A 14224-nucleotide genomic window follows, 5' to 3' on the forward strand; every position below is an offset into this window, starting at 1 on the left:
GTCTCTCTCTCTCTCTCTCTCTCTCTCTCTCTCTCTCTCTCTCTCTCTCTCTGTGTGTGTGTGTGTGTGTGTGTGTGTGTGTGTGTGTGTGTGTGTGTGTGTGTGTGTGTGTTTCCGAGCACCAAACCACACTTGTTGATTAAAGCTGGTTGCAACACGTGACCGGGGGAGGGGCGGAATTCTTGCCCGCTTGTGTAATGCCCATATCAACATCTTGTTTAACGCCACATACCTTCAAGGTGCAAGTCGTGATATCATGGAAATCAAGATATCCTCAATCAACTTAGGTTATGAAGCATATAGTAAGAGAATATGTGCATATGGCAAGAGAAACGTGCACTTGAAAACCATATCATGACCACACATTTAGATGCAAACGACAATCGAATAACTTATTTTCCTTTCCTGTAGGACAATGGGGTGTAACATACGGCCTTTCCTTGTTGATGTAAACTAAAACTCCCAATGAAAAGAGAAACACATTCTTCCAAAGCCGTGCAAGCCAATCCATCAATGTGAACCAAAGCTGCCATGAAATCTAGTATGGCATCAAAACTCGCATTAGAAATGAAGGTCTAAGAAACTTGCACACAAACAAAGCCAATGATTGAGCAGCTACTCTTGGAGCTTCTCACCCTTTTCATCCTTGAGATGATGTTGATGATAGCAGTGTAGAGCTTTACACACACATCCAGCTTGTCAAAGTTGTTGAATGATCCTAAGGCAACATGGCGTTGAGGATGATCAATGGCAAGATGGTGACATCACTATTGGCTTCAGTTGGCTTGAGTGACATTCTTGTTACAAACGCACCATCTAGAGTTGTGTTGAACTTGCCTTCATTCCTGAAGAACCTGGAGATGAAGAGGATCTTTAATTACTCTGTTGATCATGGTGCCGTCTCAAACCCTACAGAGCCGACCACTCTTGTGTTGCATGCTCATAACCTGCAGTTCCTGTACTTGAAGTGCGTTTCGATCCGAAAGCGCATGTCAGTAGAGGTGGAGCAAGTAAGAAGCTTACAACGTCTAATTCTAAGAGACTTTCAACATATTGAGCGGTTCCACTTTGCAGATACTTTACAGGGTCTTGTTCTCTAGAATGTTGATATCAAACATCTGGCAGCAGAGACTTTGACGTCTTTAACGAAATTGACGCTCTTCAACGACAGCATTCATCTACCCACAATATGGCCTACATATAGAAAACTTCGTCTCCGGAGGAAAGTATCTGCATGAAGTTAACAGAGCTACAACTATTGCGTGGTTTTCTTGAATTTTCTGTTGAGCATCTGAATGCAATTGCAAATCGGTTTCCAGAGTTGTGCTCTTTATCACTCTATATTCATGAGGACGGCAAGCTATTTGAAAGTTGATCACTGCTCGGTAGCATTGTTGAGCACATTGAAGCAATGGGACTGCCTGCACTTGAAGTTGTATCCAGCCACCCTGTGCCTAATCTTTTGATTGTACGAGAGAGAGATAGCTCTAGCACAACAAGCCGGACAGTAGATGGGCAGCCAACAGTTGATGCTGAGGAATCTTCCCTTGCTGGCTGGCGATATTGAGCACAACCTCTCCGGCAGCAGCTCGGCCAGAGAGTGGAAGAGGGTTGGAGAGTTTTGATTGGATGGCAGGAGGCTGGAGACGTTGCCGGGGGAGGTGAGGCGTGGGCTACAACGGCCAGCCAGCCACTTGCCGGCCAAAAAGAGCACTCGACACGTATGCACTCGCCCCTGCAAGATTCTCTTTGGCTGGCCGGCTGCTCTGGTTGTGCTCGTGCTAAGAGAGAGAGAGAGAGAGAGAGAGAGAGAGAGAGAGAGAGAGGGAATGTCACAGGAGGACCAGCTCGTAGGAGCCTGCATCCCTCATCAGTCTGCTATGCCATCATCGAGCCTGCTTCTCTCAGGGCTATGCATGCCTCCCTCCACCTCTCTCTCGCAAAGGCTGGTGCAGATATGAGAGAGAGAGAGAGAGAGAGAGAGAGAGAGAGAGAGCCTTTCAAATTTGGGGTCGCAGAAGCGGACCGTGAGAGAGAGAGAGAGAGAGAGAGAACATTTCAAATTGGGGTAGCAGAAGCCGTTCTAGCTAAAATCCAATTTCCAAAGCTCTGTCGAGCCGGGCGGACCCCTGAGGTCCACGGCCTCTCTGTCTTTCTCTCCCACTCTTTATTACATGTCTTCTCTCTCTTTCTCTCTCCCTCTTTTGGAACATCGCAGCTTGCTCCACGTGTAAAGGGTACTCCCCTCCGCCATATTATGTTAGTAGATAGATAGTAGTTATTTATTTACGTATGTGTATACATGTTTCTAGAGAATCCACATCAAGTAAATATTGAAACCATAAAGTCATTACTTTCCATATCATTAGGGTAACCAGTATCTGATGGAAAACTAGGGCATCTAGGTAAGAGTAAATAAGTAACTGACCATGCTCAAGGATCAAAGACCTTATCAAGGAAGTGAACCATAAAGATCTCATTTAGATGAAAGCATGCAAACCAAAATTTAATATCCTATAAGAACATATCAATCTATTAGCAATATGCGTAAGGCGTTAAAATATATACTCATAAGTTAAGTTGCAAAGTTATAATCTTTTTCAAGTCCTAGTGTAGAGACTATTGTTTGATTACGATGTGAAGGTGGATACACTTCATCATGGTTGAGCAATGAAATCCATTTAACTTCTTGATGCAAAACATGTATATAGACCTAGGTAAATGCATAGAACTTGAAAGGTGAATTATGGCACTTCTATTCAGCATCGCGATACTAAACGCTTGTACATATTTTTTCCACATAGCTTGAATATTCATGTGCCCCAAGTGATTTTCCAAATGCTAAAACTCTTACATACAAACGATCAAGAATAATGCTTTGGAATTATCAGTCTTAAGGGCTCTCCAGTCCAAAGAAGATTTAACATATACAGTCATGCAAAGCTTGCACCCAAATGAAGCTAGAAGTGCCTTGATATGCCATGACCCTGTAAAACCAGCAATCATGGATACTTACTCTCATTTCCCCCTCATTAAAGAAAGCATTCATACCCATAAAACCTTGCAAAACTCTAGGCCTTTACATTTAGTTTAACATTACTTCACCAATGCATTATCTCCAAAGAAAGGTGTAATCAATATTACAGGAAAGCATGCCTCCCATCAGGGTGAGCCTCCACACTATGTCACAATGTGGCAATATAGATGTGTTGAAGGAGGAATTACATAACTTCATAATAGACATGCTTGCTTCATGTACATTGCCACTTCATGGTAACATTGTCTTTTCAATGCATGGCAATAATACTTTGATTCCAAATAATAGGAAATGTAGTTTTATGTTTGTGGCGCATCTGCTATCCCATGCAAGGGCTTTTTTAAGCAAGTATGGTTCTTTTGCATTATTGAGTTTTAAGCATATGGCGAGATATCACTACCAAGAAAAATTTAGGTTTATATAAGTATATGATTGTGGTTTAAATTTTAGGTTTGCACTTGTGGTATAGATTTACACTTTATGTTTTAAGTTTAAAATTTGCATTTGTGATTTTAGGTACCGCTATAAAAGTTTCGAAATTTTTGTCGCGGTCTTTTATCGTGTTTTTTAGAGAGAGAGTCCAAAATGGGGTGGCCAAAGAAGAGAGAGGGGGGCGGGATGGCATATTTTTGCAAGTTAAATATTACCATGCTTATTACCATTGCTATTACCGCCTATATTACATCGTCTATTATTGTTACAAATATTGTTTGAGGCTAAAATATTCAAATTTGGATACTTCTTTCTATTTTTCTTGTGAATTTTTTTTGTAAGAACATGGTTTCTATTTTCAAAAAAATAGACAAAAAATGGTATTCATGTGACAGAAAATGATGGTTATTGGATACATTAGGTTGTGAAAGGTACGTGGAAGCTTTGTCACTATTGATGGAACACAAGTACGATACACATTATGCACAAAATAGAAGAGGCTTGTAATCCCAAACACCGCACACATTTCACCCGAGCGACTGCATCCTTGTGTTTGTCGCATATTCTAAAAGCTTTACACAATGGTGGCGACAAGCTCTCTTTCTTTCAAGAGGTGTTGATCAAGGAGCACAATAAAGGAGCTCTTCTTCAAAGTAGTTTTCTGTAGTGGAAGCACTCTCGCACTCCTGATAACATAAAACGCTGGCTCTACATGCATCCATAGCTCTTTAGAACAACAACACAAAATGTGTAAAGGCAGATGTGAGAAAGGGAGAGAGGTTATAAACACCGTTTTTAACTCTAGCATTATTGCACAATGCTTTGGAGCCAAAATATTCAAACTTGAGTACTTCTTTCTATTTCTAAAATAATTTACAAAGCATTTGATATTTTTCATAAACAATTGTACAAAAAAATGATAGATATTCTATCATCGAATTAATCACACACACTTGATTGACATAAATTAGCATGCTTGATAAAATGAGAGAGAGAGAGAGAGAGAGAGAGAGAGAGAGCAATGTACGGATGACATGACAAAAACTTTTCATAGAATAAAATATATAAAAATTTTATGCATCGTCTTGCAAAATATCTATGCAAGTAGCATCATCGAAATCTAAACCATGGCTTGTAATCAATAAAGAGAGAAACTAAATCATCATTTGTGGATGCATTGGCTTAGTATCTATGAATTCGACATCTTCCATCTCATCATCAACATCATCGTGGAAATCATCCTCCTTACTAAGATTGATAGCAGTGGGACTTGAATCATCGATCTCTCTCTTCTTTATCTCCTTCTCGTCCAAAGTAGTAGGTGCAAGAGGGTCAAATATGGTCTCCACTTCATTAGCGGCAAAAATGGTTCTCCCTTGCAATATCTTAAAAATTTGTGGCACAATAATAAATGTGGTAATATCCACTTTGAAAAGAAATAGAGCAAGGTATGCGTGCTTTTGTTATACCTTGGTCAAGTTTCATCTACACACCATCGCACGTTGTCAGGGGATTTGTATTCGAAAGGTGAGCCGGGAAGGCACGAGGCCCCTGGCTGTGAGAGGTGTGAGGGAAGATTTGCAACAAATGCAAATAATGAAGACAGAGCTTAATACATACAGATTGAAACTTAGTAACTCAAATCGAGTATTGAACAATACCTCTGTTTTAATCAAATATTAATGGAGGAGTTTAAGCTCCTTACAAGAAATATCTTGCTTTAATCCAGGTGCTAATTAAGAAAATCACTATTGGACTGCCTTGAACTGCTTCGATTTCCTTTTGCTTCTTCCCGCTATGGCTTTAGGAGCTTCGACTTCGAGTGGACTTAGGTGGTCAAATTTGGCTTAAGGTTAACGGCTTAAGATTTATGGCTTAATTCCGGGTTTGCATGGGCTTAGGCGGTTTAGATTATGATTGGAACCAACTATGAAAGCTTGTTAAACGGATTAGGGAAGCTTGGGCCACAGATTAGGAATAATATCCAAATCCAGTCGCATTTAACACATTGTCCAAAGAAATGAAAAATTTTCGGCACTTTATGCAGTATCAAGGATGATTTAGCATCATCATCACTCCCTCTAGCTTCATAGCCATTACAAAATACCTTAGGACTTCCTGAACCTGTATCATCAGAGAGATTTTTACATGGTTTTTGAGTTTGATAATGTACAATAGCTTTATCCTGTAGATCTTCATCCATAGCATCCTTGGGAAAATCACCCTTGGAAGTCTCAACATTCATCAAAGCTATAGGAGCTGGCTCCTCTTGCAGCCCGTATATAAGCATAGATGTAAAATCCATGTTAATATCATGTTCACAATCAGCATGATCTAGGCAATCTTCAATATCATCCTCTGCTTCCTCATCTGCATCCATGCTACTTATCAAGACAATATAACTTTGAAAAGGTTCATCAGGCACCCCCTCTGAAGGGGTACATGCATCACAAAGCTCTCTTTTCTGCTATAACCTTCTCCCTCAGATTGGGCAAAAAACCTTTGTTGGGGTATAAAGCCCAATGTGGTCGCCCAGGTAAGTGGGCGGGCCGCCAGGTATGTACACATATTCTTCTGTAAAAACCTAATAAGAACTCACTATGCTCTACACATTACAGTAGAGCGAGTTCACCATATCGTCGTGCTCTTCTTCTCGCACTCTCTCTCGCATCGCACTTCCGCTCGTACTCCTTCAACTGGTATCAAAGCTCAGATCGAGGCTCGGGGCAGCACTGCAGGAGGCTAGAGTCACCAACTCAGATTGGAGTGAAATTCGACAGGCGAAGACACGGCCCCAAATCTCGTGGGCGAGGCCAAAGGGCTCGGTGTGCTCAGAATTTCATTCTGAGGTCATCTCGGTCACTGTTCGGCTTCGACAAAGGTCTGCGCAGGCCATTTTCGACTACGTGGGCTCGGCGGGTGCAGATCCGACTCTGCAAATTTGGGGTTTTCGGCCTACGACTGCAGGTGCTGAGGATATCGACACTCCCAGAGTGTTGATTTGTGGTTGTCTACACATCGAAGGACGGCTCACAGTTCTTGGAGGCGTGTCACATATGACACGGGCGCATCTACACACAGACAGTAGGCAACATCCACTAGTTCATCAGGTAGCTTGTGTTTGCTGCTTGATATTCCAGATTTCATCCTGACATTGCAGGTACTTCCACATGGGATGTATTGTCAGAGATGATGTATGTCTGTTGAGGGTTTGCTGGCTGTGATTCACGCAGCAAACAACCGCCGCAGCGGTTACAGCATACAGTGGGAAATTTGTGGATGTATGACTTTGTGGGAAGTCTATGTACTGTCAGATTTACTGCAGCCTTTGTTGAGGGTCGAGTGAGGTTTTATTGAGTTGGGGGATTCTCGAATGTTGAGATCCTTTCGGTGATACAGGTCTTGGAGAGATCCCTCGAGCACCCTTAGATAGGCAACTAGGATGTATTGACTGTGAGTTAGACAGTTGGGATTGCATCTTTGCTTTACTGCCGTTGAGGCATTCTCGCAGTCTATGCTTATAGGACAGTGACAGGACAGTGAGAGACAGTACAGGTGCAGGACAGGTTTACCCGCATCTTACAGTGTCAGAGAGACAGTGTTTTTTGAGATGTTTTTTGGTCTATTTTTTAGTACACCATAGCCATTTTACAAAGGAGACTCTGCCGAAATTTATGCAGAATCTGAAGCTTTCTTGGTTCATTTGACAGGTTGATATTGGTTCAGATGTCAGTTTACAGGGGAAACTCTGCCAAATTTTTCCCAGGAAAGTAAACCACTGTGAAGCATAGCTATGGCTGGATCACAGGACACTGCTCTTTACAATATCAAGAAGCTGGATGGAACCAATTTTCCATTGTGGAAGAAGCAGATTTGGCACGTGTTGGTACAAAAGAAGCAGATAAAACCTATAAAGCTCAAGGGGATAAAACCAGAAGATATGGACGAAGATGAATGGAGCGAAATGGATGAATTGGCACTTTCTACCATTATGCTGACTTTGGCAGAAAGCGTTTACTTCAATGTAGCATACGAGATGTCGGCTTATCAAGCATGGTTAAACCTTAGTGATCTTTATGAGAAGCAGAGTGCAGCTTCACAGGTATACTGGCTTAAGAAGCTTGTTGACTTGAAGATGAAAGAAGGGACACCTATGTCCAATCATTTGAATGAATTCAACACAATCTATAGTCAGCTGTCAGCTCAAGGTGTCAAGTTTGATGCACCTGTTAGAGCTATGTTCCTGTTGATCACATTGCCGGAAAGTTGGGACACTTTTCGCACAGCTTTGAGTAATTCTGCACCTCTAGATGGTTTGAACATAGCAGGTGTAGAAGGAAGTCTGCTTACTGAAGAAACCAATAGAAAGACAATGGACAAAGGCAAAGGAACAGCCTTAGTTGTCAGGGGAAGGACCAAAGAAAAGTACAAAGGTGGAAAGAGGAATCAGTCTCGTAGCAAGTCCCGCAGTGCTAAAGGCAAGAGTGACATAGAATGCTACCATTGTGGCAAGAAGGGTCACATGAAAAGAGACTGCAGAGAATGGAAAGCAGAAAAAGGCAAAGAGAAAGCTGAAGACCATAGTGAGAAGAGTAAGTCCTCAGTGAAGATTCAAGAAATAAATGTGACAAACACTCTTGCAGAGGATGAGAGTCTAGTGTCAGGAGACATCTACTTCTTGAAGAATACAATGGACTCAGCTCTTCTTACAACATCTGATGGAAATGCACTGAGTGACTGGATTATAGACTCAGGGGCATCACTTCATGTGTCTCCAAACAAGTAGTGGTTTACCTCTTATGTGACCACTAAAGATCATGTTCGGCTAGGCAATGGGCAGACATGTGAGATCTTAGGTGTTGGAGATGTTCAATTGAAGTTTCAGAATGGCTCTTCTTTCACGCTGAAGAATGTGAGACATGTTCCCGCAATTACAAAGAGCTTGATCAGCATAGGTTTACTTGATGATGCTGGCTACATCACCACTTTTGGACAGAACATGTGGAAGATATCCAAGGGTTCTATGACAGTAGCACATGGAGTAAAGTCTGGAGGACTTTACATGATTTATGTATCAAATGTCTCTAAAAATGTAATCAATGTAACCGAGCAGCCGAACGTTTCTTTGTGGCATAGCCGGTTAGGACATATGTCCAAGAAGGGAATGGAAATCTTGTCTCGTTCTGGTTATTTGCCTGGCTTTTCATTTAATGATTTTGAATTCTGTGAACATTGTCTGTATGGTAAGCAAACACAGCAGCCACATAAGCATAGAAGCAGTAGAAGAGATACACTGTTGGCACTTGTTCATAGTGATTTGTGTGGACCTATGCCTAACCTATCGCTAGGGGGAGCTTCTTACTTTATGACATTTATAGATGATTACTCGAGGAAAGTATGGGTTTACTTTCTCAAGCACAAGGATGAAGTGTTTAGTGTTTTCAAAACGTTTGTGACACTTGTGGAGAATCAGAGTGGCAAGAAGCTTAAATGCTTACGCACTGACAATGGTGGAGAGTACGTTTCAAAGGCCTTTCAAGACTTTTCTGAGTCAAAAGGTATAAAACGTGAACTTACTGCTCCTTACAATCCTCCTCAAAATGGTGTTGCTGAGAGGATGAATAGGACCATACAAGAGAAGGTTAGAAGTATGTTGTCTAATGCACAGCTGCCAAATGGGTTTTGGGCTGAAGCTGTATCAACAACTGTTCATCTTGTAAATAGATCTCCTAGCAAGGTTTTGCAGAAGGATTCAGTGCCAGAGATGGTATGGTCAGGCAAGGTGCCCTCATACAAGCATCTCAGAGTCTTTGGCTGTGAGGCATATACTCACGTTCCAAAGGAATTTAGGAACAAACTTGAGCCAAAGAGTAGAAAGTGCATCTTTCTAGGATATGGTAATTCTGGTGAGATGGGGTACAGACTTTGGGATCCCGAATCCAGAAAGGTTGTCCGCAGCAATGATGTTCACTTTAATGAATCCAAATATCATACTAAACCAGAGAGGGTTGAGGAGATTAGAAGAGTTGTCTTCCAAGAAGATGGACCTGCACGTGCAAGACAAAATGTTTGGGCTCAAGAGGAGCAAGGACAGGATAGATTGGAACCACAGGTTGTGGATGAGCCTGAGCCACATATTGTGCGTAGATCTGGACGTGTCACGCGACCTCCTGATAGGTTTGTTCCATCTATGAACTACGTCATGTTGACTGATTGCAATGAGCCTTCATGTTACAAGGAAGCAATGCAAATGAAGGACTTCGGGAATTGGCAATTGGCCATGCAGTCAGAGATGATAGCTCTGCATAAAAACCAGACATGGAAGCTAGTTAAATTACCATGGGGCAAAAAGGCTCTACCTTGTAAATGGGTTTACAGGTATAAGATCACCGCTCATGATAGTCAGCCAAAGTACAAAGCAAGGCTTGTTGCCAAGGGCTTTAAGCAAGAACAAGGCATTGACTTTGATGAAGTCTTCTCTCCGGTGGTGAAGATGACTACATTGAGATGCTTTCTTGCATTGGTTGCCATATTAGATTTGGTGTTGCACCAAATGGATGTCAAGACAGCGTTCTTGCATGGTGATTTAGATGTGGAAATTTACATGCAGCAGCCAGAAGGGTTTGTTGAGAAAGCAAGGAAGATTGGGTATGCCAGTTGTTAAAGAGTCTTTATGGCTTAAAACAATCACCGAGGGCATGGTACCATAAATTCCACAAGTTTATGCTTTCTCAAGGCTACAAACGTAGTGAGTTCGATCACTGTCTATATATAAAGAAGGCTAAGGATGGCAGTTGGCTGATCCTTATTTTGTATGTGGATGACATGTTGATTGCTGGCAAGCACTTGGAAGAAATTTCAGCTTTGAGCTCAAAGATGGCAAAATCGTTTGACATGAAAGACATGGGTGAGGCAAGTCATATACTTGGTATGCGCATTGAGAGAGACAGATCAAGGAAGTTGATTTGGTTATCTCAAACAGAGTATATTGACAAGGTTTTGCAACGTTTCAATATGGAGAAGGGAAAGGCATTGAGTGTTCCATTGCCACCATATGTGAAACTTAGCAAACAAGATTGTCCTGTGTCTGAGGAAGAACAGGCTGAAATGGATAAGATTCCATATGCGTCTGCAATGGGTAGTTTGATGTATGCAATGATTGCTACTCGTCCAGACATTGCATTTGCAATGGGAGTATTAAGTCGATACATGTCAAACCCAGGCAAGAAACATTGGGAGGCAGTGAAAGGAATATTGAGATACCTGAAAGCTACAAAGAGTATGCATATATGCTATGGGAGTTAGGAGCTAAGTGTAAAGGGTTTTACAGACTCAGATTATGCAGGTGACTTAGACAACTGAAGGTCTACGTCACGGTATGTCTTTACATTGGCTGGTGGAGCAGTATCATGGTGTTCTAGATTACAAGATTGTGTTACTCAATCTACTACAGAGGCTGAATATGTTGCAGCATCAGAGGCATGCAAAGAATCAATTTGGCTTAATCAACTAGTAATAGATTTGGGAATCAAAGAAGAGATGCCTGTGTTATATTGTGATAGTCAAAGTGCTATACAATTGGCTCGCAATCCAGCTTATCACTCAAAGAAAAAGCATGTGGATGTGAAGTATCATTTCATCAGGGAAATGCTCGAGGATAAGCAACTTCAGCTTGTCAAAGTTCACACCACAGAAAATTCTACTAATCTACTTACAAAAGGACTTCCCTCAGAGAGCCTTGCGCATTTTCGCAAGCAGATAGGTGTAGGGTAGTACATCACTTCTCTACATCTCTTGTATATTAGCTTGTATAGTAGCTTCTCTCACACTTAAAGTACCACATTGGACTTTAAGTGGGAGGTTGTTGGGGTATAAAGCCCAATGTGGTCGCCCAGGTAAGTGGGCAGGCTGCCAGGTATGTACACATATTCTTCTGTAAAAACCTAATAAGAACTCACTATGCTCTACACATTACAGTAGAGCGAGTTCACCATATCGTCGTGCTCTTCTTCTTGCACTCTCTCTCGCGTCGCACTTTCGCTCGTACTCCTTCAACCTTCAATTATGGAATCTTCTTCTGTGATAATAGAATCAACAAGCATATTGGTAGGAGCAACCGTAAGTTCATTGGAAATACCAGGTTCATCCTGTGTTCGGTCCACAATCTCGGCCACTTCATCAGCTATTGTATATATAATAGCTTTATTTATGCAATCATCTGTAGTAAATCTGCTACCCTGCTCAACTATATTGCCGATACATCCATTAGAAACCTGTAATGGCTCATCTTCTTGATAGACTTTTTGAGAGCGTCCCATGCCAAGGTCAGAAGCTTGGAAAATTTTTAATGTACAGTGTAGCTCTTCACTAGAACCATTATCCGAGGTAACTTCCATCCGAGCAATCTTTCAAAAAGAATCATATATTTGTGTTTCAGCATTAAATTCATTATTTACCTTTGGTAAGTTGCTCAAAATATGGTCCTTTGAAGTTGAATCTACTACTTCCAAAGTTGTATTTTCCTTGGCTTTACTGCTTGCAAAAATATGATCCCAAAATTGATCATAATTAAGGAACTGGATCTGATCCCCTTCTTCTTTATAGAAAACAATCTCGCTTTGTTCCTTAATCTCTTCCATTGCCAACTTGATAATCTTTGAGCTTTCGTAAACAAACCCATCTACAAAGTAGTCCCACTGTGTGGGATATGTTTCTACCAGTTCTCGAACCTTATCTTTAAACTCAGAGGTTACCACTTCTTCAAAGGTCAAAATCATTGGATCTTTTGGAATTCCTCGGCTCTTCATCTCCGCTTGATAGCATGCAAGGAGTCCATCTGGATCATGTCCTTAAAAATTCTATAATGTTCATGTATGGCATCAAGTGCCATCTTCAATGCATCATCAATATGATTGGTTGTCTTCATAGATTTTACTTCTAGCAAACATCCTTGAACTAAGACCAACATTTTTGGCAGACCTACAATTGCTAGACCCTTATCAAATCTATTGAAATTGTAATCTTCAATAAACTGCATCAACTCTGCTGGAATCTCCATCTTTACCTCCTACCCTGGCTACTTCCACGTCGGGTTCACCAAGAATGTCGGGGGATCTGTATTCGAAAGGTCGGCCGAGAAGGCACGGGGCCCCTGGCTGTGAGAGGTGTGAGGAAAGAGTTGCAGCAGATGCAAATAATGAAGACAAAGCTTAAAACAGACAGATTGAAACTTGGTAACTCAAATTGAATATTGAACAGTATGTCTGTTTTAATCAAATATTAATGGAGAAGTTTATGCTCCTCACAAGAAATATCCTGCTTTAATCTAGGTGCTAATTAAGAAAATCAATATTGGACTGCCTTAAACTGCTTCATTTTTCTTCTACTTCTTTCCGCTATGGCTTTAGGAGCTTCGACTTCCAATGGCCTTTGGCGGTCCGATTTGGCTTAAGGTTACCGGCTTAAGATTTATGGCTTAATTCCGGGTTGGCATGGGCTTAGGCGATTTAGATTATGATTGGAACCAACCATGGAAACTTGTTAAACGGATTAGGGAAGCTTGGGCTACGAATTAGGAATAGTATCCAAATCCAGTCGCATTTAACACATTGTCCAAAGAAATGAAAAACCTTCGGCACTTTATGCAGTATCAAGGATGATTTAGCATCATCATCACCCCCTCTAGCTTCATAGCCATTACAAAATACCTTAGGACTTCCTGAACCTGTATCATTAGAGATATTTTTACATGGTTTTTGAGTTTGATAATGTACAATAGCTTTATCTTGTAGATCTTCATCCATAGCTTCCTTGGGAAAATCACCCTTGGAAGTCTCAACATTCATCAAAGCTATAGGAGTTGGCTCCTCTTGCAGCCCGTATATAAGCATAGATGTAAAATCCATGTCAATATCATGTTCACAATCAGCATGATCTAGGCAATCTTCAATATCATCCTCTGCTTCCTCATCTACATCCATGCTACTTATCAAGACAATATAACTTTGAAAAGGTTCATCAGGCACCCCCTCTGAAGGGGTACATGCATCACAAAGCTCTCTTTACTGCTATAACCTTCTCCCTCAGATTGGGCAAAAAACCTTCAATTATGGAATCTTCTTCTGTGATAATAGAATCAACAAGCATATTGCTAGGAGCAACCGTAGGTTCATTGGAAATACCAGGTTCATCCTGTGTTCGGTCCACAATCTCGGCCACTTCATCAGCTATTGTATATATAATAGCTTTATTTACGCAAATCATCTGTAGTAAATTTGCTACCCTGCTCAACTATATTGCCGATACATCCATTAGAAACCTGTAATGGCTCATCTTCTTGATAGGCTTTTTGAGAGCATCCCATGCCAAGGTCAGAAGCTTGGAAAATTTTTAATGTACAATGTAGCTCTTCACTAGAACCATTATCCGAGGTAACTTCCATCCGAGCAATCTTTAAAAAAGAATCATATATTTGTGTTTCAGCATTAAATTCATTATTTACTTTTGGTAAGTTGCTCAAAATATGGTCCTTTGAAGTTGAATCTACTACTTCCGAAGCTGTATTTTCCTTGGCTTTACTTCTTGCAGAAATATGATCCCAAAATTGATCATAATTAAGGAATTGCATCTCATCCCCTTCTTCTTTATAGGAAACAATCTGGCTTCGTTCGTTAATCTCCTTCGTTTCCAACTTGATAATCTTTGAGCTTTCGTGCACAAATCCATCTACAAAATAGTCCCACTGTGTGGGATATG

The 14224-nt window shown here is 41.1% G+C and overlaps 1 pseudogene; it reads left to right on the forward strand.

The window, feature by feature from the left end:
• The first annotated feature begins 728 nt into the window (after positions 1-728).
• LOC147439959 (uncharacterized) lies at positions 729-1238 on the forward strand (annotated as a pseudogene).
• The last annotated feature ends 12986 nt before the right edge of the window (positions 1239-14224 follow it).

This window comes from Adiantum capillus-veneris, chromosome 16 (assembly GCF_014529385.1).
Source record: "Adiantum capillus-veneris isolate H3 chromosome 16, ASM1452938v2, whole genome shotgun sequence".
Taxonomy (NCBI): domain Eukaryota; kingdom Viridiplantae; phylum Streptophyta; class Polypodiopsida; order Polypodiales; family Pteridaceae; genus Adiantum; species Adiantum capillus-veneris.